Below are 24,745 nucleotides of genomic sequence, written 5' to 3'. Positions count from 1 at the left end.
TAGGAACAGTGTTGTGATTTGAAGGAGCAGATATCATACAGGGGTCAAGCCTCTAACAGAGCAGCAAAAAATGTAGCAAAGTCAGTTCAACCTTGGTTAGGTTCTAAGAGAACTGAGGTTTATTATTTGTAGGGAATTTTATGTGCTGTTGCCATATGTTAACCAGCTTTTTCTATTCTTCTCCAGACTATATCCATTTGGTGTCTCTTTTTAGGAGAATATGGAGTGCAGCCCCACCGTACAGGTTCTGCTAATATGTCAAGTCAAAGTCTGCATCCAGACCACTCACTGGGGGAGAAATATGTCTGTTCCACATTCTCTGTTTCTTCCAACTAGTTTGAGACAGGTCTCAGAATTTGCCCGAATATTATTCTGAATCCATGAAGTAAATGTCAAGTATTTTATCTCCATATCCCTAAAAGTGAGAATGGGTTGCTAGGGGAAATGCACAAGTCAGTCATAAAGCATTTCCAAATGGAGGATATATTGAATGAAAATGATAATTCTTGTCTTGTTTAACGAGCTTTCACGGAAACTCCTGGGGGTAGTAAAAATTTATACTCATACCAGGACAGCCCCAGAATATGGCATCCGCATGGGATGGAATGTGGTTCTGGGAAGCTGAGAAAAGGACAGTTGTCAGTTCCCCTTTATTTGACTGAATAGTTCATCTCGGCTATACCTGGGAGGTTTATATCTCATGGGGTCGAAGGTGATGGAACCAGGTCAGAAATTTTTGGCTTAACCCTTTCTCAGAAAAAGGCTGACTGTTGAGTGTGGGCTGAGTAGAGTAGAGTCAAGTTTAACATTTACAATAACCTAAAGCTGAAGACTGGTAAAGGATTTGCACTCTGCGAGCTGCCGTGGACTAAAGGACAGCTAGACTGTTACAGAGATCCCAGAAAGACTTTGCAGGATAAAGCACTACAAGCCATCTCACTGCCTGAAAGAACACAAAAGACTGCAGTAACACTAGGTTTATTCCAATACTTATTCTTTATGATTCTCATAAGTAAAATGGAAACAGTAAGACTTACCTTATAAGGTTCTTGTGAAGATTAAATGAATGAAGGATACCAAGTGTTAGAGCAGCACTTGGTACCTTCCAGGAGCTCTATACACAACAGATTATTATTATTATTGGAATAAAGATTAAAATATCATTGTTAAGAAATTATTGCAGAATATAATTTTATCGGTTACTATATATAAGGTTCTCATATAAAGGAAATTTTCTATTTAAAATGAAAAAATGACAACACCTCTGCCTTTTGTCATGAGATATAATCATTCACGTTAGTAGAAGAATAAATTTTCTTTCACTTATAAAAACTGATGGGACTGCAGGCCATGCCTAAGAATTTGACGTTTAAGGTGAGACTATAACTTTAAGACCTTAAATGTTGCCTTTGTTTAACGAAAGGTCTTACTGAACATTTCTGATGGGATAAGAGAAGTCCCAGTCCTGAAGGAAAAAGAATAAGGGTAAGAAAACTGAACTGTTTTGTGAAATAAAGCAAGAAGAATTTTTATTTTAGCCCTGTGTTCCAGGAATTAATTTTAATATATTTAGTATCCTTTTACTTGAAAATGTTTAAAAAAAAAAAAAAAAAAAAAAACCTCAATTCAAACTGGCTTAAGCAAGAGAGAACTTATGTAGAAGTCCAGGGATAGCATCAACTTTAGGTGGAACTAGTTTTCAGATGTGCTCCAGGCCCCATCTACTGATGTTCTGTTTCCGTTCCTTTCTTGGAGTCCGTGTGGTAGCCACAAGTTGCCTCAAACCCAGAATAATACCTTGGAGGTCTTGTTCCTCTGAAGCAAAGGAAGATAATTTGGCTATAAGAAAAGGGAACAGATTCTTAGTGTACACACACACACACACATCTCAGCATACAAATCTACTTAACATGTGGGTGGAAAATTGAAGATTCCTGGTGTTTCCTCATATTCCCCATTTGGGAAGAAGCCTGTAAGCCTGGATTTCCTGTATGGGATACTGGGTCATAGAAAATGTGTACTTTAACCCAGATCTCACAAGCCCAGCAAAGGGTGCAGCGCAGGAAAAGTATTGCCTAAATAAGTTGTACCGTTGGCTTTGGTCCTGTGAGTACATTTGTCCCTGAGAACCCAAAGAATGAACATTTACATCAGAGCAGCACAACACAGTGATTAAGGTGACAATAGCTGTGTAGTGCCTCTAGCTGACATGCTGCGATAATGAACTTGATGTGTCAAATTGGCTGGGCCACAATCCCCAGATATTGGTTCAAACACTGGTCTGGATGTTGCCTGAAGGTATTTATTTAGATGAGATGAAGATTTAAATCGGTAGACTTTGAGTTCAGCAGATCACCATCCATAATGTGGGTGATCTTCATCCAGTCAGTTGACGCCCTTAAGGGAAAATGATGGAGGTTCTCCTAGGAAGGCGGACTTGTACCTACAGACTGGTTTTGGACCCAAGCTGTAGCATCCACTCCTCCCTAGGTTTCCACCTTGCCGGTGTGTCCTGCAGAGTTTGGACTTGCCAGCCTCCCCAGTCACGTGAGCCAACTCCATACAATAAATCTCTCTCTCAACATATACACACTCACACAAAAATACACACATACACTCACACACACACACACACACACACACACACACACACACACCCTATTAGTTCTGTCTTTCTGGAGAACTGTGAGTAATACACAAACTAATGTGGATGTGGCACTAGTATATCTGGAAGAGCCAACTTAGTCCTTGTATTAGTTTCCCATTGCTGTTGTAACAAATCCATAAATTTAGTGTATTAAAACAGCATAAAGTTATTATCATGTAGTTTTGGAGGTCAGAAGTCTACTACAGGTATCACTGGGCTAAAATGAAAGTGTTAGCAGTGTCTGCCTTCCTTCTGGAGGCTCTAGGAAAGAATCTGTCCCCTTGCCTTTTCTAGCTCTGGAAGTCACCTGCATTCCTTGGCTCATGGCGACTCCCTCCCTTTTCAAAGCCTGCAGTATGGTGTCTTCCAATTTCTCTCTGAGTCTCACTCTTCTGTTTCTCTCTTATAAGAACCCCTGTGTTTACTTTGGGTTCACCTGGATAATCCAGGGTCACCCCCCTCAAAGTCTTTAATTCAGTCACATCTGCAATGTCCTTTTCGTCAGGTGAAGTAACAGATTCACAGATTCCAGGGATGAAGACATGCGCATTTTATGGGAGTCTTTATCCTGCCTCCCACAGCTCTTTGTGATGCATTCAGTCACCCACTCAACAAGAATTTACTGCATGACCACCACGTGCTGTGAGCCGAGACAACTTTCTGCTGTTAAGACAACTTTCTGACACAAAACAGGTATGTAAATAGATATAGAGATACGTTTAATTTCAAATTTCAATAGATTGATAAGAAATCTGGAAAAAAATGGATTCGTGTGATGACTGGAGTTGTGCTTCTAAGGTGAAGCTTTTGAAGCTTTTGAAGCTGTGACTCAAATTGGAAGAGGCCACCTGCCATATCAAGATATGTGAGAAGAACACTTCAGGCAGAGGAAACAGCCATTGCCCGGGCCTCCAGTAGTGATGAGTGTGATGTGTAGGAGAATGCAGGTATACGGTGGCACAAGATGGCATCAGAGACAGGAGCAGAGCTGGGTCGTGTAAGGCTTTGAAGGCTTTGGGTTTATGCAAGGGCTTGAGGAGCCACCATTTTCCTCTGCGTAGGATGGTCCTTGGTAGAGAAATATGCTCCCACTAAGGACCTGCTCACCAGGTGAGCTGCTGGTAAGCCCATTTCTGGCTGAGGACAATTTGTCAAGAGTCCTCCCCATTCAGGCCCTATCCCTGCCAGCGATTTTTCCTTTCCCCTAGAATACTTCCTACCACACCAGCAATTTGCCACAGTCAACATGCTTGAATGATTTCAACAGTTAGTAAAACTTCTTTGAGCTTATGTAGAGATATCTGAATTTGCTGATCATTCTTCAAATGCGTTTTGCCCATGTGGAAATACACATGGAATATTCACAGGAAAAGAAATTAGGTTTGTTGTCTCCTACCTAGTTCAACCATTTAGTGTTAACATCTTATCATGACCCAATAAAAAAAAAAATTACAGATGCTCTCCCCCCACCCCAACTTAACTAGGTTTCAATAAAAGCTATTGCAGGTTTCTTTCCTTCATGACAGGAGAAAGTCTCTGGGTTTCTCAACACACATAAATTTGCAGGAAACAGAGCTGAAGGTAAAGGGGAAAATTGATTTGATAATCTTGAAGCATAATTCACCTGGGGGAAAATAAATGTCACAACCTTATTTTTAAAGTCCAAACAGAAAGCAAAACATATCCTTTTCTGTGTGGGCAGTTAGGGCAGGAATCAGGAACCTAGTTAAGTAGCAATTTGAGAATCATAGTCAGAAAATAGCAAATAAAACAAAAAGTGGTACAAACAAACAAACACACAACAAACAAGGACTGGCTTGATCCTTGGTAAACATCACTCTCTAGCTCCATCTATAGTTTTCTCCATATCTGATTTCTCCCTTCTCCTATGTCCCCACTCATTTTCATGAATTTATGGTTTATCCTTATGTACTCCTTTTAGCTAGAATAAGCATACACATACATATTCTTATTGTCTCTTTCTTACAATAAAAGAAACATATTACCCTGTACTTTGTTTTTGTCCATGAATCTTTGAAATAACTCCATATCAACTTCTCTCTCTCTCTGTCTCTCTCTCTCACCGTGGGCGTCTCTCTCTAGGTGGTTTCACAGTACTTCATTTTATGATTACACTATAATTTATTCAGTGTCCTATGACAGAATGGCTATTTCAGTTATTTTCTATAAATTGCTATTATATATAATGCTGCATTTATAACTTTGGTTTGCATTTGTGGGACTACATCTTCAGGCAAATTCCTAGAAGTGAGTTTGCGGTATCAAAGGGTCATAGGGTAAATGAACACATAGTTTTGTGAGACAGTGACAAATTCCCTTCCAATGGGATTGGACCAGTTTGCACTCCCACTAGCAAATTTGTTAGTGTTGGTTTCTCCATTGCCTCACCACAGAGTGGATTGTTAGGTTTTTAAATTTTTGACAGTTAAGTCATACCACACAGTAGATTTAATTGGCATTTCTCTTATTATGAGTGGAGTTGAGTATTTTTCTCATATTTATATACCAGATGTAAATCTTTTTATGGCATTGTATATTCATGGTTTTGCTCACTTCTTCTAACAGGTTTTGATATTTTTCCCCTTTGATAGTACAGAATTCTGTATTAAAGAAATCAACCTTTTATCCAGGACATTTCATCTATTTTTACAGTGTCATTTTCTTTAGATTTTACTTATGGTTTCTTTGTTTTGAAATTTGTTTCTATTTAGTAAAATTTACCAGTCTTTTCTTTTATGGTAACTGGATTTTGAATCTAGCGAAAAAGGCTTTCCCCACCCTCAGATTACAGAAAACTTTCCCATATTTTCTGCTAATAGTCATATGGTCTCATTATTTGCTCTTACATTTCAGACTCATTTGAATTTTTTTCTGGTGCATTGTGTGAGGTATAAATCCAATTTTATCTTTTTTTCGAAATAGCTATCCAGCTGTCCCCAATTTATAAAATGTCCATGTTTTCCCTAGTTTTTTGAAATATTACTTATATGAAATTTTCATATACACTTGGGTTTATTCCTAGGCTTTCTACTAGGTTTCATTAGTATATCTATTTGTGTGCCAGTACCACACTTTTAAAATCAAGGCTTGATTATATATTTTAATGTCTGTATATTTTAATGTCTGGTAGGGCTAGTTCTCCCTTATTCCTCTTCTTTTCCAGGGATTTCCAAGCTACTCTTCCATGTTTTTTTATATGGTCTTCAAAACAACTTATCTGATTCAGGGAAAAAATCTTGTTATTTGTATAGATCTTACACTGAATTTATACACAAAATTGAAGAAAATCTTTATGATGTTGAATCATCTTGTGCACGAACAGGTATCTCATTCCATTTCTTTAGGTCTTTGCCTTTATCAGAAGTGCTTTCAAGATTTCATCATATATGTTTTGACAATTTCTTATTAAGGTTATTCCTAAATATTGAGAGAGAGGGGAAGAATTGTAAGAACTTTTGCTTCTGATGACTTACTCTATTATATTCTTTTTTTCTATTTTTTTTCACTGCTGTTATTTTTATTGTTTCCTTCATTCTCCTTACCTTGTGTTTCTTTTGATTTTCTTTTTCTAGGTTAGAATGGAAGCTTGGATTATTTAGCCTTTTCTTTACTAACACAGGATTAAAGCTATAAATTTACCTCTATGAACTGTTAGATCCATTTCACAAAGTTTGTATTGTTTTTATTATCTTTCAGTTCAGAATATTTTCTAATCTTTCTTGTAATTTTACCTTTGACCCATGAGTTATTTAGAATTCATTTATCTGTTTTTTTCTCAATATTTAAACAGTTTTTATATTTGAAGAATATATTTTTGGATATCGTATTTAATTGTAATTATTATTTTTTTCTTTTTAGCACTTTAAAAATATTCCATCATTTCCTAGTTTGCATTGTTTCTGGTGAGAAATAGGTTGTAATTCTTTTTCTTTTTCCCTCTGTAATCTGTCTCTTTTTCTCTGGTTACTTTTAAGATTTTTCTCTTCATCATTGTTTTGATAAATTTGATTATGATATGCCTTGGGTTTTTTCTTGTGTTTATTTTCTTGTTGCTCAGTGAGATTCTTGGACCCATATGTTGATACTTTTCATATTTTCTGACACTTTAATCCTTCATGGGATCCAATTTTATCTTCATTAGACTGTTATATTGTTTTTTTTGTTTCTTCTTTAGTATCTCTTTTTTTTATTTGCTCAAATTAGTTTCTATTGTCATATCAAGGTCTCTCATCTTTTCTCTTGCAGTATATAATTTGTTTTTCAGCATATTTAGGAATATTTTCATTTCAAATATTATATTTTTCAGCTCTAGTTGTCTCTCATTGGCTGAGCTCTTGCCAGGTGAGAAGAGGAAGTCTTTCTTCTTCCTGATGGACTCAGCTATGATCATAGGGCGTGAGAGTTTTCCCTTCTGGCCTCCAGATTCTATTTTATTTGAGGTTTCTGTTTATTAATTTTTACATTTGCATGAAAGAAGGACATGAATTTGGGGGGGGGGTTCAAAGGTGGAATGCTATGATCTGAAAGTTTATGTCAAATCCCACACCCCAATTCATATGGTGAAAACCTAGTGCCCAATGCAATGGTATTGAGAGGTGGGACCTTTGGGAGGGGATTAGGTCATGATGGAGCAGCCTTCCTGAATGAGATTTGTACTTTTATGAAAGAGGCCTGAGGGAGATTCTTAGTCCCTTCTGCCAATTAAAGATACAAGGACACTTCTGTGATATGGAAGAGGGCCTCACCAGACCATGTTGGTTTTCTGATCCTGGACTTTCGGCCTTTAGAATTGTAAGAAATAAACTATCATTGTTTATAAGCTACCCAGTAGCTGGTATTTTGTTATAGCAACACAAATGGACTAAGACAATCAGTTTATCATTACCTAATACTTTTTCTTTCTCCAGGAGTTCTTTGTTCTGCCTTGTAGCATCTCATCCTACACAGTGCAACTTTAAACCAAAGATTAACGTGAGCCCTTATGCAGATTTCTGGGGATCTTTCTTTGAGTAGTTCTCTTCTTTCCACTCAACCACACAGATTCTAATTACCTAATCCTCCTCAAGTTCTAATCTGTGTTTCTTCCATTCCAGGAGACCACTGTGTTCTGCAGTGGACTCCCCTTCCGTGTACCACAGCCCAGAAATTGCTGTCAAGAAGAAACCTTGGAAAATCATAGGGCTCCTCTCATTTGTTTCCCTTCTTTCAGAGACCACAGTCTTGCAATATATCTATTTTTTTGTCCAAAGTCTAAATACAATTGTTTCATATATTTTGTCTACTCTTAATCATTCATATCAGAAGAGCTAGTCCTGTACTAGTTAATCCATCATGACCAGAAGCAAAAGTTCTCTGCATAGCACTTTACTCTTCAGAGAAAAAGAGACTATCATGGTTAGGAAAAAAATCTCAAGGATCAGCAAGAGACTAACCCACCCCACTCCCATGAGATTTGAATTTCCTTTTCTAAATATCCAGTAAATGGCTGTTTGGACTATACTTAATCATCTCCAGTAATGATGAGGCCACTATCCCAAGGTAGGCTTACATCCTAGGCTGGCAGGAGAGCCTTCTTTATAATGAGCAGAACTCTGTCTCCCTGTAACTTCTACCTCATCCTTATTTTATCTCTCAGTTCAGTAGGTCTACTCTCTCTTCCACTGAATGGTCCTACAAATAGTTGAAGACAGCATCATGTTCCCAGAACCAGCTCTCCTCCACACTGAGCATGCCCATTTTCTCTGACTTACTCCACAAGAGTGAGCAAGTAAGGAAGAAAGACAACTGCTTTACTGTATTCTCCTCCCTGCCTTTAAGTATCAATATATGTGCCAAGACTTGAAATCTCAGAAGAAAATTGCCCTTAAAGCCCTCCTGCACTCTTAGCTTGAATCAGATATGCCTAATGTGATCAAAGGATCACTCAGCTTTGGCAAACCGTCTTTGTAGTTGGCATCTTTCAGAATATCCTGTTACCAAGCCAAACTTGGGTCCACTTGCCCGTGCTTAGTAAAGCCAATCTACTGACACCAGGTTGTGGTGCAGGTAAGTGCACCATCTATTGTAGAGTGCCAAGCAAGGAAATCAGGGGAACTAGTGCTCAAAACATCCAAACTCCCTGATGGGTTTCAGGAAAGCATTTTTAAAGGCCCTGTGAGGGAGGGGAGTTGCAGGGTATGTGATCAGCTTGTACACAATTCTCTGATTGGTTGATGGTAAGGTAACAGGGTTGTGTCACATTATCAATCCTCAGGCTCTAGTAGGTCTGGGAGCTATGTGCTCATGGTCATCAGGTAGTTAACTTCTTCCATTTAGTGGGGGTTTTAGCATCTGTAAAAAAAACTCAGAAAATGTGCAACAGATGCTGTTTTCTAGGTACTTCAGAGAGGAACTAAAGTAGAGGACATGGGGTAAGGGGTTTGTCCTGGGGAGGTGCCATAGGGTCCTGGTTGGTTACAATCCTAGGACTAGTGAAAAGAGCCTTTACATAGCTCTGTGACATAGAAAACACTACTCCTCACCGTGTTTTCAAATAAAGCCACAGGACAAGTAGATAATGGCTTCATTAATTGGGAAATGGGAATTAGAAGACAGGGAGGAAAGTATAATGTTATTGAAGTATATGGTTCCATTTCCAATTGATAACTTTAAGAGTAAAATTGGACATAAAATTTCAGCCTTTAAAAGTCAGTGAGGGGGGGCTTCCCAGGTGGCACAGTGGTTGAGAGTCTGCCTGCTGATGCAGGGGACACGGGTTCGTGCCCCGGTCCGGGAAGATCCCACATGCCGCAAAGTGCCTGGGCCCGTGAGCCATGGACGCTGGGCCTGCGCGTCCGGAGCCTGTGCTCCGCAACGGGAGGGGCCACAGCAGTGAGAGGCCTGCGTACCAAAAAAAAAAAAAAAAAGTCAGTGAGGGGACTTCCTTGGTGGCACAGTGGTTAAGAATCCACCTGACAACGCAGGGTACACTGGTTCGAGTCCTGGTCTGGGAAGATTCCACATGCCACGGAGCAACTAAGCCCGTGCATTACAACTACTGAAGCCCGTGCAACTAGAGCCCGTGCTCCGCAACAAGAGAAGCTACTGCAGTGAGAAGCCCGCGTGCCACCATGAAGAGTAGCCCCTGCTCGCCACAACTAGAGGAACCCTTGCGCAGCAACGAAGACAAAATGCAGCCAAAAATAAATAAATTAATAAATTAATTAAAAACAAAAATCAGTGAACATATCTGAAGGTCAGGGGTACTTTCTGGTCCTGATATTATTTATTTCTTGATTTTTTCCTAATAATGAGATATCAGTGCTTTGATTTTATTCTAAAATTAGGTTTAATCTTACTTAATAAATGTGTTATAGTCAAGTTAAAAATACATTGTCTTGGAAAACATGTTCACCTCTGTTTCTAACAACAACCTGTCTGGGGGCAGTGGACTTCATAGCTTAATTCTGACAGTTTGATTTACTTGGTTTCTAATTCATTTCTTTAGGCTACGCCTTATTTCTTTCAGTCCCTAAGTCTGTGCTAATTTGCATAACAACATTTACAGAACATTGTGAAACATAATTCTCACTCATTAAAAAAATGCAGATGCTAAATGTCAGGCATTTACATTTTGAAACAGTGATTTCCTTCAATCTACTTTATCTTAGTTAACTTTTAAAAACTGATTTCCCAGGGGCTAAAGTGTAGGAAAACCTTGGTAAGTAACTTTACCTCAGGCAATTTTTAATAGATATAGCAGTTCCACCAAAGTGTCTCCTTATTACCATGTAATGTCTCACAGGGCTGTGGTGGGTTCTGCAGCCCAGGAGTAGCTATAAACATTTTTGTGGTCTAAGAACAGTTGATGGCTAATACTTGCTTTTTCTCACAAACCCTTTATTTACCCATTTAAACTTGTCTCATAAATTCTCTGCTTCTTTCTGTAATGATTAGGATTAGATCTGATGTTGCAGTCAGATATCTGGTTATTCAGTTCTGCTACCGGTAGAGAGATAACATTTTCCAGTGGCTTACACTGAAAAAGAGGAGAAAGAATAGAGTTGAAGTGTCAGATTTTTTGCAACCTGTTACATTTTTGTGTCACTCTAAGACGTGCCTGGAGAAAGAAAACAAGCTGACCACGAGATAGGCCTGAGAGTTAATCCCAAAGGAGAGGTTGGATAGATCAGGGGTCCCCAACCCCTGGGCCACGGACTGGTACTGGTCCATGGCCTGTTAGGAACTGGGCTGCACAGCAGGTGAGCGGTGGGTGAGCAAGCGAAACTTCATCTATATTTACAGCCACTCCCCATCGCTCATGTTACCGCCTGAGCTCTGCATCTTGTCAAAATTATGGTGAGTTGTATAATTATCTCATTTATATATTACAATGTAATAATAATAGAAATAAAGTACACGATAAATGTAAGGTGCTTGAATCATCTCAAAGCCATCCCTCCCCCAACCCCGGTCCATGGAAAAATTGGCTTCCACAAAACCGGTCCCTGGTGCCAAAATGGCTGGGGACAGCTGGGATAGATAACTCTGAGCTTTGCCAGACAAGGGACCAGAATATGAACAGAAAGGAGTAACCTGCAACTTCTATCATTTCATCTTTGCCTTATTCTCCTAATACTTGCTGAGGGTAGGTAACTATGGATCTATAGGCACTTATCAGCACCTACTAGAAATCAAGAGCTTTCCAACTTTAATTAATTTTCATTAACTTTCATGGCTCTACTCCACTTCCAACCTTCTTTCTTTCTTTTTTTTTAAAAATGTACCAAAATACATTACACACCAACTGTGGGCCACTCCTCATGCTAGGTATTGAAAATGCAAAAGTAAATGTCAAGATCCTTCCTTTGAAGGAGTTCATAGACAAGACGATGAACCGGAGAATTGAAAGAGAGTTTAAGAAGTCTTAAGACTGAGATAGGCCAGGTCCGAACCTAAACTTTAGTGGGTCAGAAAGAACTCCTGGAAGAGATAACACAGTAACTGGATGTTAACAGATAAGCAGTTAGCTAGACAACGAAGGGGTAGAGGTGATGAAGGCATTCAGAAGAATGAGAAATATGGACAAAAAATGTCATTTGCCATATCAGTAAACAAAGGATACTGCAGCCATCAAGCCAGTAGCCACTGTAGCCACCACCAGCTGTGTACCCTGGGAGGATTCAGGATGGAGAAAAACAGGATACGGGCCCTAGAATAGCTAACGTGCATATCAATATGCATGCTATTTCAATAAGCCCAGATTCTTGCATCTTCCCATACATAGAAAAGTGCTAAATTCATTAACTTGAGATGTCTGGTTTTTCTTTAATTAATAGTAAGTAATCTTTTGATGTTCTGACTCCCTGGTTTTTGTTGTAAAAACTCCTGTATATATACTGGCTCTTCCCTTACCTTTTCAAAGCAGTCCCTCAGAGCTATCTGAGAGGCTGTGTCCCAGACGTAAGTCCTCAGAAAGTCCACTGAATAAAACATAATTCTTAACTTCTAGGTTGTGCAACTTTTTTTCAGTCGACAGAAAGGAGGCATCAGGCCCACTGATGTGGAAATCTGAGGTATCATGATCACCTCAGTTAAAGTTAAGTGGTTTAGTGTGGTTGGGACACTAGGCATTTGCATCTGTATTTTAAGTAATTGACTCAATGTTGTGAGGAAGTGATTGAGGCAGGATTTTACATCAGATCTTCCTGAACCTAAAATCTATGCCCTTAACCCTGACTACTCATACCGTATGATTTAAAAACATGCAGCCAAAATTAGACATTTGGCAATATAAACAGTATTTGTTTCAATGATGCTTCTTTTGCCAAAGTACAGAAGTTAGATGTCAATTAAGCAGATATTCTCGGACAATTTCACCTTGGATGAAATAAATAGACTTGATTTTGCTGTTCTTATTACAAAAGGTTTTTAGTCCCATTCCTATGATAAGTATTATTTACCTAAAATTTCATGCTTAGTATTTAAAGATAATAAAAGATTTCACTCAGGTAGTTTTCTATCAATGGCAGTTTAATTGCAAGCATCTACTTGAATTGAAGTAATAATGGGATTCAACTCAGGTAAAGAGAGGAAAATTTGAGCTTTCACTCATAAACACAACTCTATTCTGTAAGAGAATAATTTCATCGTCAGCTGCCTTAATCTTTTCTCAAATTACTTCAATTACATTTTGTTCAGTCTATTATCAGATTCTTCAGAGACTGAAAAGCACAATTTATTTTACCATATTTTATTTTAAGTGGATCAGGTTTGGAGACAACTCCAAACATCATGTTGCTGTTGCACAAACATCAACAGGATTATCTTCCCTATCAAATAAAGGATGATAATCTCAAGACTTTGAAGCTTATAGCAGAATAGTTCTGAAAGCAGGAATAGATCCCGGGAGGGGTGAGGTGGAAATGGCAAAAGGCCATTGCTTTTCCAGAAGTTTTCTTCTAAAATCTTAGACCTTGCACAAATATCCAAATATTTTTAACCACAAATATTGCATTATTTGCAACCTGAGCTGTATTTAAGCCAGGTTATTTGTTAATTTGTTTTAAGATCAGTGTTTCATAAATAAAACCATGTTTAGGCTAAAACAAAAGTTAAATTTACACTACTACTACGGAGCTGAAATTTTCTAAACAGTTTTGTCTTACTTTTTAGAAAATAATGGATATCAAAAAACATTATTTGTAAAGAAGTAGCCTCAGAGCCCAGACATGACTTCCTGCTGACATGGCTCTGTGAAAGAACACCATACTGAATTAGGAGATATAGGAGCTAGTCCTACATTTTTCACTACTAATTGTGGGAATATTAATGAAATATAAATATAAAGAATTAATGAAATGTAAATATAAAGATCTTCTGATCTTTAGTTTTTTATTACAAAGACAGTGAATAGGGCAAGATGTCACTAATATCTGTTCTTACTTAAATGTTTATAATTCTAATCCAGAAAGAAGCTATTTGGGTATAACAGCTTCCTTTTGCTCCATCCAAGATCAGATGACACCTCCTTATCACACAACTTCTGTGTTTCACAGAACTTCAGACTTTGGTTTATTTAGTTGTTTCACAAAAGGATGGGTTTGACATATATTTTGAAGCTTGAATTGACAAGATTTGATGGTGTCTGACAGTGGGAATGAAGGCAAAGGAAGTGTTAAAGACGCAATGCTTGTTCCTGGCATAAACCACTGGGTTGATGCTTAAATTTGCAACAATGGAGGAGAACCACATTATAGAAAGAAATCAAAAAATTAATTTTGAACAATTTAAGTTTGGGATGCTTCTAAGAACCAAATACATAAGCAGTTAAATATATAAGCCTAGATTTTAGAAGAGAGATCAGTCAGGGAGATATAAAGATAGAAGTTATCCGTGTATAATTGGTATGTTAACCTGAAAATGCTGATGAGATTGACTAGGGAGAGAGTGCAGATTGCAAAGACAGGGGCTTGGGACTAAGCACCCAAGAGATTCCTATATTTACAGTTTTAGGAGAAGAAGATGAACTTGCAAAGGACCAAGTACATAGTCAAAGGGGCAGGAGAAAATCGGGAGAGTGAATGTAATAGAAGCTAATGTCAAGAAAGTATCAACAAGAAAGGAGAAGCCAACTATACTAAATGTTCACAAAAGGATGAGGTAGAAGCCAAGGAGTCAACATGGAGTAGTAAGTTTACTCTCTGACATACCTCTTCTGATTCAAGAACATACACAGATAAAATATTAAATGAAAAATAATTACACAGCCAGGCTTACAAACAACATAAACAAATATTCCCATGAATATAAATGCAAGATGCAATTAGTGGTGCTAAAGCCATGAGTAGGCAGGGGGGCTGAATGTCTGAGTGCTTGTGTGACATGGTCTGAGGGTTTAGAAGACTGATCAGGCTCCCTTACATCAGGAGCAGGGATGGGATTGAAAATATTACTCACTCATTGTCTGGGACTATGACATATCTTTTAATCTAGGATTGTACAAGGACAAAGACATAGTGGTGTGATTAAGATTTAAACCAGCACCTTACTATGGGACAGGAAACTCTGTCTACCAGTGTGAAACCTGACTTGCAGGAGCTGGGTAGACTTTCAAGCATTGGACTGCCCCAGGGTCCAGTCTTCCAACCTCTTCTCCAGCTATAGTCACTCTTTGGTGAAACAGCCCTGGCTCATGTTTATGAATACCATCCATATGCTGATGACTCCTAAGTTTACATTTTCAGCTTAGACCTTTCCCCTGAACTTCAGAGTCACACATCTAATGGCCTATTTGATATCCTTGCTTGGATATTTCAAAACACAATTCCTGATTTCACCCCCAAAACTTTGCTCCTTTCATAGCCTTTCCCATCTCAGTTAATGGAAACTCTACCCTTTCCATCGATGAGACTGAGAACTTTAGTGTAATCTTCAGCTCTTCTTTTTCTTTTTTCCTACATTCAATCTGCTAGCAAATCCTGACATCTCCACCTTCAAAACATATCTAAAATCTAACCACCTCTCATGAGCTCCGTAATGGTCACCCTGGTTCACACTACCATCATCTCTCACGTCGGTTACTGCAATTCCTTTCGGGTCCCCCTCACTGTACTGTTGCCCTCCTATTGTCTGATCTTAATACGGTAGCCTGAGGGAGCCCTTGAAGTATACCTGTCATGTCCTATCACACCATGGCTCAAAATGTTTGAAAAGTTTCCCATTGCTCTAGAGTAAAGTCCAAACTATAACACTCTACACAATCTGCTGCCTCTCTGACCTCTTTTGGCCAACCTTGCCCCTTGCTCACTCCACCCCAGCCTCCCTACTCTCTTTGATGTTCCTTGAACACAAATATGCATGTTACTGTCTCAGGAATCACATTTACTTTTCCCTCAGACTGTAATATTCTCCTAAAGAAGCCACAGGTCTTACCCTCTCTCCTCCTTATGCTTTTTTTTTTCAAACGTTACCTTTCAATGAACCCATTTCTGATCATTCTATTAGAAATTGTAAACCTTGCCAGAGACATGCCCTCCTCCCTTTCTTGGCTTATTTTTCTCCATTACACTATCATTTGACAAATTAACTATGGCACACATGTATTCACATATAATGGGTCTCCCACTCACCAGAAAATAAACTGCATGAGACCAGGATGTTTTTGTTTTGTTTTTTTAAATCTCTTTCATTCACTGTAATAGCCTTAAGTGTCTAGGATACTGCCAATTAGAAGATCTCAAATATTCATCGAGTGAATGAATCAAGCAAAGGTAAATGGAGAGAGAAAAGGAAAACAAAACAAAAATCGCACACACAAAATCCTACCCACTGAAAATGAGCCTGTGGGTGAACAAACATTTCAACATGTTTGAATAAATATTCTAAGACATGGATCAACATGGATAAGCCTCAAAACATGGATAAGCCTAATGGTATATAGTGTATTATACCATTCAGATAAACTTTTAGAACATGAAGAATGATACTATCTATCTATCATTTAGATATGCATGCATAAGTAGTAATAGGATTAAAAAATAGTATTAAAAATATTGCCAAGGTAATGGTAAATTCAAGTTGTTATCTGTAGTGAGGGAGAGAGAGGCCTGAGTTTCTGGACAGGTTCACAGGAGGCATTTGTAAGAGGGTGACTGTAATGAGAGACTGTGTAGTCTCAACTGAATATGCCCAGGAGGGAAGGAGACACAGAGGATGGATGGGGAGAATGGTTTCCAAGTTATGCAAGTCTGTGATGGAAGAATGACCACTTGAGCTGAATGGTTGGGGCGTCTGGCTGACTCACTGGTCTTTTCTGGAAGGTGTCCTCCCTCAAATGGTTTCACAAATTTCATGGGAATTTATCAGTGTTGCTGAGTAAGTGTGGGCTCTGCACTTTCAAAGCACACAATTGACTTTTTCTCCCAGGCTCTATAACCACCTTCAGGCCTGAGCTGCAGAAAATTCTGTATCAGTTGAGCAGATACCTGTAGAAAGCCTCACCTATGTCTTGGTGATGTGTCCAGACTTTTGGTTCAAAATCTCTATTTCTTATAACAAATTTTCTACTAGAGTCTTCATTGGACCCTCTGGCTTCAGGGCAAAAGCTATTCTATCCCATCAACATGACTTGTGACCCTGAGTCTCAGTGTTTGTTAGAAGTTCAACTCCTTTACCCTTGTGTGATGTCTCAGCTTCCTGGGTTAGTTAATGAGAGGTCCACCTCAGCAGCAACCAAACCTAAAAGCAAAAGAGTATGTTGCGGGGAAGAGCAGGCATGTATCCCAGGCCTGGCAAGTCCTCTCACTCTCCATGAATATTTTCCAAAAGTGGCACCTTTTAAAGTAAATAAAAAAAATTGAAAATGCCCTTTGTGGTGTCTATGAATAAAAAAAATATGTTAATAGAAGCCGTATGAGAAAGCAAGAATCAGGCAGAGCAGGTAGTTAAAGCTCAGGGACTTCTTCCAGGCTTGCTGCCTGTCCCCTTCCATTGCCATCGAGGTGCTTACTTTGCCTGTGGAGAGTGGAGATGTTTTCAGTTACCTGCCAGAAGTGTCTGTGGCATGGGCAAAATGTCCTTATGCCTTCATGCATTTTTCTCTCTTCAACTAGGACTTTCTTCCTTGTATTTCTGAATTAAATTCTTCTGATTCTCCAAGGACCAATGTAAATGCCTTAAATCTTCAATAATGTTCCAAATCCAAGGTGCCTTTCTCTCCTCTGAGTTCAAATATTCTTTGTCCTGCTGTGTTAATATGTTAGTTCCTTTTTGTAGGAACTCTATACTTTCTTTATCAAACTCTCAGTTACTTCATATCAGGAACCAAATTCCATCATCTTTGTTCTTAGCAAAATGTTTTGTTCTAAGTAAAGAATTAGTAGCTCTCTGTGAGTTGAAATATAATATTTATTGTTGTTGTAGAAATTACTAATTCTTACTAAGATTTCTGGTTCTCCTTTCCTTTCAGAAGTTATGTATGGTTATGTGACTTTCTTTGGCCAACAAAATGTGAGCACAAATGAAGTGTGTCACTTTTGAGCTAAAGCATATAAGAACTGACATGCACTTTTCCACATTCCCTTTTCCCTGGCTGTGGAAGCCCATGTACGTGTGGCGGTACTCCAAGAGCAAAGCAGCCTATGCTGAGCCTCCACATTGAGGACAGTTCCCTGGAGAGTTGCCCAAACCCCAAGAGCACTTTCTGTGAACAAGAAATTCACTTATGATGGGTTAAGCTACTGAGATTTGGGGGGTGTTTGTTACCATAGCATAATCTAATTTATTCTGAAGTACATAGTACTACAATGGGAAGACAATCCATCAATAAAAAGAAAAAACAGGGAGAGACACCTGAATTCAAATCCTAGATTTGACACTTAACAGCAATGTGATTTTTTAAAAATGTTTTTCTAAATATAATTTAAATTTATTTATTTATTTTTGGCTGTGTTGGGTCTTCGTTTCTGTGCGAGGGCTTTCTCTAGTTGAGGCAATGCGGGGCGGGGGGGCACTCTTCATCGTGGTGCGCGGGCCTCTCACTATCGAGGCCTCTCTTGTTGCGGAGCACAGGCTCCAGACGCGCAAGCTCAGTAGTTGTGTCTCACGGGCCTAGTTGCTCCGCGGCATGTGGGATCTTCCCAGACTGGGGCATGAACCCGTGTCCCCTGCATTGGCAGGCAGATTCTCAACCACTGCGCCACCAGGGAAGCCCCAGCAATGTGATTTTTGAGAAGTAAAGAAACAACTTAGTTTCCTCATCTGTAATACAGAACTAACTAATACCTACCTTGCAGAGTTACTATGAGGTTATAGAAAACACAAGTGTATTGAGAGATCCTTTGCCCCTTCCACCATGAGAGGACACAGTTAGATGTCTATGAACCAGAAAAGCAGGCTCTTACCAGATACCAAATCTGCCAGTGCCTTGATCTTGAACTTCCCAGCCTCCAGAACTGTGAGAGATAAATTATTGCTGTCTATAAGCCCCCCAAAAGGAAAATACACAAGTATTTATAATATAAGAGATGTTCAATGAACAGTATCTATCATTTCCTAAGCAATTTATAATCCTTTTGAGATTATATATAAAATCTATCTTTATCTACCTCTATATCTCTATCATATATTTATGCACTTTCCATATCACTTAGCACAATGCCAAGCTTGGGAAATTTGGAAGATCCATCGAATAAATTCAGTAGAGTACATATAGACTATACAATGAAAGGCTTAGAGACCATTTGTAAATTAACAAAGAATGAAAATAAAGTCTGAGTGTAAAGCTGACCTTGACCTTTAGAGAATTCAGAGGGTAATGTGTTCTTAAATAATGAACTGTACTTGCACAAGGTCTCCAAAGTGTTGGTCCCAGCCCTTAACATATGTCACATATCATATATCTTTGTTCTCACTGCCTTGTTCCTAGACATTTGTTCTGTAATTAACCTTGGAAAACTCCCACCCTTCATCTTAGCTTCTCTTGTATCCTTCCTAATATATCATTTAGCCAGTCCAGGGTCTTGGCTTGATTCGGCATCTAAGGTTTTGAGTTCTCAGACTCATTACACACTGGCGATATGCCATGATCATGAACATTAGCCATTTCTATTGAATAGAAAGTTAATTGTTGTACTTAATAAAATTCATGTTTTCTTTTCTTTTTTGACTTCCGTCACTCCATTTGCCTAAAAAGATTTGAGATAGAAACGCCCCTCCCTTTAAAAAAATGGTGTTTTCTTTTCAAAGTCTGAATAATTTCAACTCAGTCATAAAGCTTTAAAGAATGATTTGGAAGGCTTTTGAGGATATCAGGAAAAGACTGTGGGCTTTGGAATAAGAGGTGGATCTGCTTCTCCACATAACAGCTGTTTACTTTGGGTAAATGCATTTTTTTACAACCTCTATGTTTCACTTTCCTTCTCTATTAAGTTCAGATAATAATAATATTTATATCCTAGAATTGTATGATTAAATGAAATAATCTAAATAATCCATGTAAAACACATAGCAAAATGACTACCATAAATTTAGCGCTAGATGAAAATGCAGGTCCTTGCCATCTTGGAAGTTACAATCTACTTAGGAGATGTATGGACAAATTTGAAATTGAAGGAAGAGCTCTGTAGAACTGAGCTTGCGTGAGCACCTTTATCTGTAGAAAGAACAATTAAGGGCTGACCTCCCTAATAAGGACTTTAGTCGTTCCAGGACTGCAAAGGAGAAAGAGGCCAGTGAGTGCAGGAGTAGAGAACTTTAGCACTCAGAGAACCTTAAAGAGTAACCAACACGGCAATCCAGAATTTGAGATTTCGTCTGAACTCTGACAGATGGACATAACTTGTATAGACAGAGATATTAGGTGGGCAGAGAAAGGGACAGCATGAGCTGCTATGTTATGGCAATATGAATATTATTTTTCATATATGGAAAAGAAGGAAATAATCAGCTGATTGGAGCTGAGAGTTTACCTTGGGGAACCAGCACAGAAGAAATTGGACAGAGGGGTTGCATCTGTTTAGGGATGATCTGAAATATGCAAAGGTACTTTTCCCTTTATTCTGAAGGAAATTTGGAGCCCTTGCTGGGTAGTGACACGATGGAACAGCGCTTTAGTATGATCTTCTCTGGCTGTTGTGTATGCAGGATGGCATCGGCTGCAGGAAACATTGGGGCAAAGCAGCTTCTTAGGAAGTGATGAGAGTAATGATGGTGTGAGTGATGGAGACATGGAATAGTGGCAAATGAGAATAGAGGAGAAATAGTGATCCCTAGACCAGTTCTCAGGAAGCAGTTACAGGGTTTGGTGGTAGATTCCAAACAGGAAATTAACAAGCAGTGACTCTCTCAATGATGACCTAGATGAGTGGTTTATATCACACTCAGAAGTTTCATCCCATTCACCAAAAAAAACTTTGAAAACTTCCTTCGTGAAAGCATTCACTTAAATCTGCATGACAAATGAGATAGAACAAAACTGTATGTTATTTTTAAGGTGGCCTATGTGTTGACTGGTTTTTCGAGAGAGACAGAGTAAGTATCTGCTTTGCCTGGCACCTAATGGACCTATGAACTCAAAAATGGGAAGACATGAACTCCCTGTATTTTATTTATACCTTATCTGCTTTTGCATCATGGAGTCAGACTCAGAAGACATCCTCCTTTTCTCTAAATGTGGACATGGTTTCTGCAGCAGGAAAGATTTTGCTCCATCATGTCAATTATCATGTGACCTGAAAATTCCTCCTGTGGCTGTCTTTCCTCCCTTGTGTGTGTCCAACCCAACTCTTTCCCTTTCATCAATACTGGTTAATGCGTCAACTTCTCATTCATTAGCAACAGGCTCACATCACGTGATCATCCCAATGGGGAACTGTAAAAATGCCACAAGGTAAAAAAAAAAAAGTGAGCTAAATTAAAACAGGGTAAGTGGAAAAGTTTGTACATAAAATTATACCCTTTAGCACAGCCTTTAAAAAAAACTGCATCAGGAGAACAGACCCAGAGAGATCACTTAATCCATTCAAATGGCTTCAGCTAGAGCAGTGATTCACAACCCTGACTGCATAGAAGTTATGTGAGGAGTTTCTAAATGATAGCCATTCGCAGATCCAGTCTGCAGAAATTCTTTTTATTCCCCCCAATTTTTTCTCCTTGTGATGAGAACTTTTAAGATCTGCTATCGTATCAACTTTCAAATAGACAATACAGTATTATTAACTATAGCCACCATGCTGCACATTACATCTCCAGAATTTAATTTATTTTATAACTGGAAGTTTGTAACTGGTTCACTGGTATATAATGGGGCCCCAGATTGTCAGTATGTCTTGAAGTTCCCCACATGATTATAAAATGAAACCAGCGCTGAGAAATACTCTTCTGTACCCTGGCCTGGTTGTTCATCAGGGTAATCTGAGGAGCTTATAAAAATACCAATGTCTGATCCAAACCCCTCAAATTTTCATTTAAGTGTTTTGGGGTGTAACCAAGGCCTTGGTAGGTTTAAAAGCTCCCCAAGTGATTCTTATGGAAAGCCACCTTGAGAATCAATGAGCTGATCAGTGGCTCTCAGACGGCAGAATCCTTTGGAGAGGTTGTTAACACAGAGATTGCTGGATCCCCTCCCCAGAGACTGTGTAAGTGTGGGTAGGGCCAGAGAATTTACATGTCTAATAGATTCCCAGGTTAGGTTATTTCTGATCTGTAGACAATACTCTAAGAACCACTGAAGTTAAAAGTATTCATGTTTAAAATATCTCCAAGGAGAAGATTACACAGTCTCTTTGTAAATATGTTCCAATACTTTAGGCTTGCCTTAATACAATCTAACAGGTTTCCGTAGTAAGGTTGTGATATATTCAGGTCTTAGTTACTTGCAGTTGAGAGGCTTAGTATTTGAAGTTGTGATGATCAGTGAATCCGTATTAACCCTATTAGTTAACAATTAATTCCTTCACTTTGTATCTCCTTCCCTCCCTAAAGTGATTAATTATTTCATAATTTCAGTTAAGATTCTAAGCAAGTAATTTCCAAGAATTCGTAATCTGATTTTCTGCTTCTAAGGGTTAAGGCCCTCTGATCCACATTAATTCTTTGAAAATTGTATAAACACAAAAGAGTAGGAGGCACTGATGGGACACCATTGTAGATATCATATAATAAAACTAAAGTTGAGGTCATGTTGACCCATAGAGTCATCTGTGAGAACGCCATCTACTAAGCACAAAAGAAAACACATTGTCACAATTTATTCTTTCTGTGGTTGTAAAGGGAAGAAGATATTTTGAGGAACAGGATTAATAAAACATTAAAATATCTAGGAAGAAAAGCTGATAATTAAAGATGGACTGTAATTCAAACCCAGCCTGAAATAGCTCTTCTACTTTGCTTCTGCTTCATCTTTTTTTTTTTTTTTTTTTTTTTTTTTTTTTTTTTTAGCTGTACTCAGGCCTCTCACTGTTGTGGCCTCTCCCCCATTGCATAGCACAGGCTCCGGACACACAGGCTCAGCGGCCATGGCTCACGGGCCCAGCCACTCCGAGGCATGTGGGATCTTCCCGGACTGGGACACGAACCCGTGTCCCCTGCATCAGCAGGCGGGCTCTCAATCACTGCGTCACCAGGGAAGCCCCACTTCTACTTCTTTTTAATCACAGAAACAACAGTTCTTCCTGGACTAGTCTTTTCCTGTCTGTCATCACCAACACACACAAAGCCAATTTTAAAAAGACCAAATCTAAAAAATAATTCATGCTTTCTTCCTTCATTTTTTTCCCAATCTAGTTCCTCCAGAAAATGTAAAAGGGCAGCTGAACAATCTAGGTGTATAATGACTTCTACATGGCAGGCCTCAGCCACACCACAATCATCATATTATTCCACTGTAGATTTTCTCAACCACGGTCAATGATCTCCAAGGAAAACAAGTCAGAGAGGAGGTAGGTAGTAGCATCACTGTAAAACCATGGGCAAATGGAACTCTTTCCCCAAAAGGCAGATTGTGATTGCTAGGTGAAGGCTGCTCAATTCATGAAAAGTTTAAACTGAAAAAGTCTTTTGCTAAAATACAAAAAACAACCTGTTCTAAATTTTCATTATATAAGAGGCTTCATTCAGGAGACTAAAATATTGAAAGTGAATCAAATAGGAGGATATTTTCATCCAGGACAGTGGGATTCATACCTTTTATATTAGTGCATATATACTAGGAGACTTGAAATTTGAAGGCAGGCATTTTGCTAAACCAACCCTCTACCTAAAAATGCAGTACCTTTTGTCTGTGAATTGAGGTCAGGTTATTTAGTGAGAGAGCTCTCTACACCTAAAGACTCTATTTCATAATTATGCTTAATTAATCATGGACATCTTACATTGGGTTCTTTTAGGATATATTAGAGAAATCCATTTTAAAAACTTAAAGGAATAAAGAACAACTTAGAAAACAAGGAGTAAAATGCAAAGTCTGCATTCAGAAGAGATAGAAGAAATTTTCTTCTCCTTCTTAACTCTTTTTTCAATCGACTTTCCCAATTCTTAGGACCCAGAATGCAAGTTACTGTGAGTAATATGGAAGGTACAAAAGACTTTGATAAGCTTTAACTTGCTTGGGAGCCTAAATCCAGATGAAAGACTTTGGTGGATCAGAGTATTCTGAGTTTTTCAACATCTTATTGATATAAAGACTTTGTATATAGTTCTTCCATACAAAGGACACTATATGTTCATTCATCTTATGTTCATTTTTGTTTCTGTCCTCTCACATGGATTCTTGTGCTGCACTCCCCTCATGCTTCCACACAGCAATTCAGGACTTCAACTCAGGCCATTTGACTGGTGGATAAAAAAACGCTGTAACCGCTACTTACTTGACTTCCCATATTTCTTTTGTCTATTTTTTAGAGAAATGTCTCTGAGTATCTGTCTAATCCACCTAATTATTAGCTTAACTGGGTATGATAAGATAAAATTTATATGAAATCATTCCTATAGTAACTATCCACATACAGAGTTAGTTTTAAAATGTAACAATTCTCATTTGCAAAGGTAAGCTAAAAGCACAATTTTAGACAAATATACTCAGGGATATTAAACACTAGGAGGAGGTGATTTCATCATGTGAACAAGGCTGACTTAACATTTTTTTAACTTTAATTAATTAAAGATGGTGAACTCCTTGATGGAAAGGCCTGCTTTCTAATTCATCTTTATATGCCCTTAAGTACCTTGAATATCTTGAGTAATGCTGGCATGTAACAGGTGCTCAGTGTGAATGAATGAATAAAGAAATGATTGAATGAAAGACTGAATTAGTCACATCTTGCTTTTAACAGACTGAAATCAAATATCTCTGGGTCCAAGACATGATTTTTTCCTTTAATATTTGGGTGACTGTGTACATAATGTAATTTATCTAAGAGTTTTCTCATCAGTTATAGGAGATTGCTGATGTTATTATGAGGGTTAAAAGAACATGGTGCCTGGAAAAGTGGTAACATTAAAACCCATGTAGACTATTAGCTTACAGGCATTTATGTAATAAGCAGATTGGCCACAGGAAAAAAAATGAGAATTTATAGAGAGTTAGGCAAGAAAAGAGTA

General features: G+C 38.4%; 1 long non-coding RNA gene across 1 annotated transcript in view; it reads right to left on the bottom strand.

Annotated features, from left to right (window-relative positions):
- Positions 1-1,607: 1,607 nt before the first annotated feature.
- LOC136794333 (uncharacterized) overlaps positions 1,608-24,745 on the bottom strand; it is a 30,000-nt gene continuing 6,862 nt past the window's right edge. Inside the window, exons 2-3 of the long non-coding RNA XR_010840940.1 lie at positions 10,555-10,685; positions 1,608-1,839 (exon numbers count right to left, since the gene is read on the bottom strand). This is a non-coding gene — a long non-coding RNA (uncharacterized lncRNA). The remainder of the gene's footprint in view (positions 1,840-10,554; positions 10,686-24,745) is intronic.

Source organism: Kogia breviceps, chromosome 5 (genome assembly GCF_026419965.1).
Source record: "Kogia breviceps isolate mKogBre1 chromosome 5, mKogBre1 haplotype 1, whole genome shotgun sequence".
Lineage (NCBI taxonomy): Eukaryota > Metazoa > Chordata > Mammalia > Artiodactyla > Physeteridae > Kogia > Kogia breviceps.
This window is presented reverse-complemented; position numbering and strand designations above follow the sequence as displayed.